The sequence below is a fragment of the Symphalangus syndactylus genome, chromosome 9, assembly GCF_028878055.3.
Source record: "Symphalangus syndactylus isolate Jambi chromosome 9, NHGRI_mSymSyn1-v2.1_pri, whole genome shotgun sequence".
Taxonomy (NCBI): Eukaryota; Metazoa; Chordata; class Mammalia; order Primates; family Hylobatidae; genus Symphalangus; species Symphalangus syndactylus.
The window spans coordinates 127,406,339-127,411,613 of NC_072431.2; the positions used below are offsets into that span (position 1 = coordinate 127,406,339).

Below are 5,275 nucleotides of genomic sequence, written 5' to 3' on the forward strand. Positions count from 1 at the left end.
AAAATCTTCAAAATTTTAGCGGCTTAATAAAATATAATTGTATAATTTTCTCATGTAATGGTCCTAATTTACAGTTCAGATTGGATGACAATCTCTCCCTCTCCTATAAGTACTAACTCAAAGACCTTGGCTATTTACCTCTGAGGGTCCACCACCTCTTAGAACCTTGTCATCAGAGATTGCATCTCGCAAAATGAAGAAATCACTTCTCAGCCTTTTGGCTAAGATCAAGTATACTATCTGTTCTTATCAGCTAATATCTTATATGTTCTCTTTCCGAGGACAATATTAAACGGACTGTTGGAAATAGCAGATAGAACATAAGTTTGTTTTGTCTACTCCATACATTAACCTGGCATTGCAGTACTGCCAAGAGACACAGAGAGAGAGAATGAAAGAAAGAAAAAAAGTAAAAGAAAGAGTGAGAAAGGAAAGAAAGAAAGAAAGAAAGAAAGAAAGAAAGAAAGAAAGAAAGAAAGAAAGAGACAAAAAAAGTCTAGGCAAAGAAGCAAAAAGAAAAAATAATCACTACCACTCACATGATATCACTACAATTATAACTCAGATTCTCTTTCTACAGGGAATGTGGAAATGCTACATGCCCAGAGAAAAGAGGAAACAGGCATCAGTGAATATCTGATAGCTTCTGACCCAATGGTAAAAACACCTTCATTTGTAAACAGGCATACTATTGTCTTCTGAGATCAAAATTTCGCCTTTTTTTTCTTCCAACCAGAAAGAGATTGAGTAAAGAAGAAAATAATAGAGGTTAGATGCTACAGATACCTTTGTTTCTGTTAAATATAGAATTCTAGGTTGACCCTTTGCAATAACACATACATGCACATCTATACAACAACAAAACAATAGTATTGTCTTATACAGTTTCTGTCTTCCATGCACTCACTATGTATTACACATTTTCACTGCTAATAATACAAACCAAAGTTCAATAACTTAATGTTTTGCTCTTCTGTTACTTAATTTCTAAGCTGCATGCATTGTGAAGGCAGTAAATGTAAATGAAAGAACAATGTAGACAAATGTCACGTCAACAGACTAAAGAAAAAATATTGTCAAAATGTCAGTTTTTTCCAACTTTATCTATAGATTTAATAGAATGCCAATAAAAATCCCAGAAAATCATTTTGTGGATATTGATAAAGTGACTCTAAATTTTATATGAAGGGGCAAAAAATTCAGTATAGCCAACAAAATATGAAGAAGAATTTGGACTGCTGATACTACCTGACTTCAAGACTTAATTTAAACCTACAGTAAACAAGACAGTGTGATAGGCAAAAAGGTAACAAATTGGTCATAAATAGAAAAGAGAACTCAGAAATAGTGCTACATAAATATAGTCAAATTATTTAAAAACAGGTAATACAATGAGGGAAAGATAGTCATTTCAACATATGGTGCTGAAAGAACTGGACATAACATGCAGCAATAATTAAATTAGACACAGCACTTACATCCTTCACAAAAATTAAAATGGATTATAGACCCAAATGTAAAATGTAAAACTGTAGGACTCCTAAGAGATTACAGAGAAAAAACCTTAGATGACCTTGGACACTGTGATGGCTTCTTAGATACAACACCAAAGGCAAAATACATATAAAAATAATTAATAAGCTGGACTTCACTCAAATTAAAAACTTCTGCTCTGCAAAAGATAATGTCAAGAAAATGAGAAGATAAGCCACAGGTTGTGAGATAATAGTTGAAAAAGACACAACTGTTAAAGGACTATTATCTAAAATATACAAAGAACTTTTAAAACTTAATAATAAGAAAATAAACATCTCAATTATAAAATGGGTCAAAAATGTATCCAGGCATGGTGGCAGATGTCTGTGGTCTCAGCTACTCAGAAGGCTCAGGTGGGATGACCACTTGAGCCCGGGAGGTTGAGGCTAAAGTAAGCCATGATTGTGCCATCACATTCCAGCCTGGGCAACAGAGCAAGACCCTTTCTTAAAAATAGAGAAAATAAAAATAAAAAGAAAATAAAATAAGAAAAACTTAAAAAAGATTAAAAATAGGCCAAAGGCCTTAAAAAGACACCTCACCAAAAGCATATGCAGATGGAAAGTAAGCATTTAAAGAGATGCTCCACATCAGGGAACTGCAAACTGAAGGAGTACTACCACATTCCTATTAAAATCACTAAAATCCAGAATACTGACAAAACAAAAAGCTGGTAAAGATGCAGAGCAATAGGAACTCTCATTCATTGATGATGAGAATGAAAAATGGTACAGTCACTTCAGAAGACAGTTTGGCAGTTTTTTACAAAACTAAATGTACTGTTACCATATGATCTAATACTTGTGCTTTTTGATATTTATCTAAGGAAGTTGAAAACATGTCTACACAAAAACCCACACACAGAGGTAAACTCTCATTTATTATTGCCAAAATTTGGAAGCAATCAAGATGTTTTTAGCAGGTAAGTGGATAAATAAACTCTGGTACATCCAGGCAATAAAATAGTGTTTAGTGCTATGAAGACATGAGCTGTCAAGCCATAGAAAGACAAAGGGAAATCTTAAATGCATATTTCTAAGTGAAATAACCCAATTTGAAAAGTCTATGTATTAGTCAGGGCTCGCTAGAGGGACAGGACTAATAGGATCGATATATCTATCTATATCTATATCCATATCTATATCTACATCTATATCTGGAATTTATTAGGTAGTATTAACTCACATGATCACAAAGTCCCACACAGGCTGTCTGCAAGCTGAGAAGCAAGGAAGCCAGTCTGAGTTCCAAAGATGTAGAACTTAGAGTCCAATGTTTGAGGGCAGGAAGCATCCAGCACAGGAGAAAGATGAAGGCTGGGAGGCTAAGCTAGTGTAGACTTTTCAGGGTTTTCTGTCTGCTTTATATCTTGGCCATCCTGAGAGCTGATTAGATGGTGCCCATCCAGATTGAGGGTGGGTTTACCTTTCCCAGCCCACTGACTCAAATGTTAATCTCCTTTGGCAACACCTTCACAAACACATCCAGGATCAATACATTGCATCCTTCAATCCAATGGAGTTGACAGTCAGTATCAACCATCACAGGCTACATACTGTATGATTCCAAGTATGACATTTTGGAAAAGGCCAAACCATGGTGACAGTAAAAGAATTAGTGTTTGCCAAGGGTTGGAGGAGGTTCAGAATAAAGAATGGATAAATAGTGGAAACACAGAGGGTTTTAGGGCAATAATGATATCATTTATGGTACTATAATTTTAGATACACGCTATTATACATTTGTCAAAATCCATAGAATGTACACCACCATGAGTAAACCGTAAAGTAAACTATTGGCTCTGGGTGATAATGATATGTCAATGAATGTTCACCAGTTTTAACTAAATCTCATTCTGTTTAGGGATGTTGATAATGGGGGATTGGGGATGTTGTAAGTGCATGTGTAAAAGTGGGAGATATATAGCAACCTCTAAATTTTGCTGTGAACCTAAAAATGCTCTAAAAACAATGAAGTCTAAAATAAAGTAAAATAAAATGTTGACAGTGAAATATATAGTAGCAGAAATAGGTAACAAAACTGTTATTAAATTCCTGTTTTTAATTTCTTCTTAGTAATTTTAACAATATTAGCCCAAGTTTTAGGTATGCAACCAAAGTTCAGTAAAATGGGATTGTTTTTGGCTATGCAATACATTTCCAATATATTCTTAAAATTGATCAGTTTCTCTTACTATGCCTATTTCTTGTATTGTCAGAGAAATTAGTTATAAAGCAATCTGTTAAAATTAATTATAAAAGTCTATAAAAGATTTTCATTCCAAGATTCCTTTTTGTGATCTTCAGCTCCATAGTAAAGACATTTATACATTTGTGTTCCCAAGCAAGATCAGTTATATATGCATTCAGTCTTTCTCACTGATATTAGTAGAACATTAATTTCAATTAATACTATTAAAATGCGTAAACTAGAATAGTGTCTCAAAATATTTCTTAGCACTTGCAGTTATGAAGAGTTAATTAGAAATAATAGGCCGGGCGCGGTGGCTCACGCTTGTAATCCCAGCACTTTGGGAGGCCGAGGCGGGCGGATCACGAGGTCACTAGATCGAGACCACGGTGAAACCCCGTCTCTACTAAAAATACAAAAAATTAGCCGGGCGTGGTGGCGGGCGCCTGTAGTCCCAGCTACTCCGAGAGGCTGAGGCAGGAGAATGGCGTGAACCCGGGAGGCGGAGCTTGCAGTGAGCCGAGATTGCGCCACCGCACTCCAGCCTGGGAGACAGAGGGAGACTCCGTCTCAAAAAAAAAAAAAAAAAAAAAAGAAATAATATTACAAGTACCTATTTCTGGCATTTAATATATTTAAGAAGAAAGTATTCTAAATGTAGTCACAAACATTTGAAAGTTATACAGGGGGTAATTACCAAAATATTAAGTTGCATAGTTCACTGTTTTTATTTACTTTTCTGAGCTAGGTCACTAACTGACAGAAAAGTTTTAGTGTGTAGAGGGATATGATATATATATATATTTAGAGTACAATAGAATTTGATAATGAGAACTTTACTGAAAACACATTTTAAGCTTAAAAGTGTATATGGTTAAATATGCACTTGTTTTGTGGAAATTCTCCCAGTTCCTGTATGTTTCATAAATATTCTAATGGAGTTTTTATGTAAGTACTTACTGACAGAATTATTTTTATTTTTCTATTGCTCACTGTGGATCCTGGTATTTAGAGAAATAGTGAATAGTTTTGAGCCTCAGAGATACTTCGGAATAAATTATAATGACTAAATTCTAGATGCTGTTTCTTATGTTTATATATACAAGAATCTTTTAACAGTTATTTCTTGACATGCTTGTTCTAGCACAATACTGTTGCATTGTTTTAAAATATCTCATTTCACATCTTACTCATTTTCTTGGTTGCACTATAAATATTTCAGCTCTCTTCCACCTCCCCTTAAGTTTCATTCTTCAGCAATGGAATTGTTCAATAATTGCTTTGAGTGACAAGAAAAATTATTTTTTAGTATAAAGCTATTTTTCATTTGTAATAAACTAGCAGTTTAGAAATAAACATATCTCCCAATAAAATATCACTCAATTAGATAACTCAAGAAGATTAAATACTATGGCATTAATTTTTCACTCATTAGATTGAAACATTGCTCCTTTTTATTTTAGTCTTCAGGATTTTGGTGATTAAAGGTCTGCTATCAACCTGACTCTTGTAAATTAATGCTTTTCTTTTTTCTCTCTCTATTTTCTTT

The 5,275-nt window shown here is 34.0% G+C and overlaps 1 non-coding gene across 1 annotated transcript; it reads left to right on the forward strand.

Moving 5' to 3' along the window:
• Positions 1 to 201: 201 nt before the first annotated feature.
• LOC129490944 (U2 spliceosomal RNA) lies at positions 202 to 392 on the forward strand. The gene has a single exon (XR_008660405.1). It is a non-coding gene; the product is annotated as a U2 spliceosomal RNA (small nuclear RNA).
• The last annotated feature ends 4,883 nt before the right edge of the window (positions 393 to 5,275 follow it).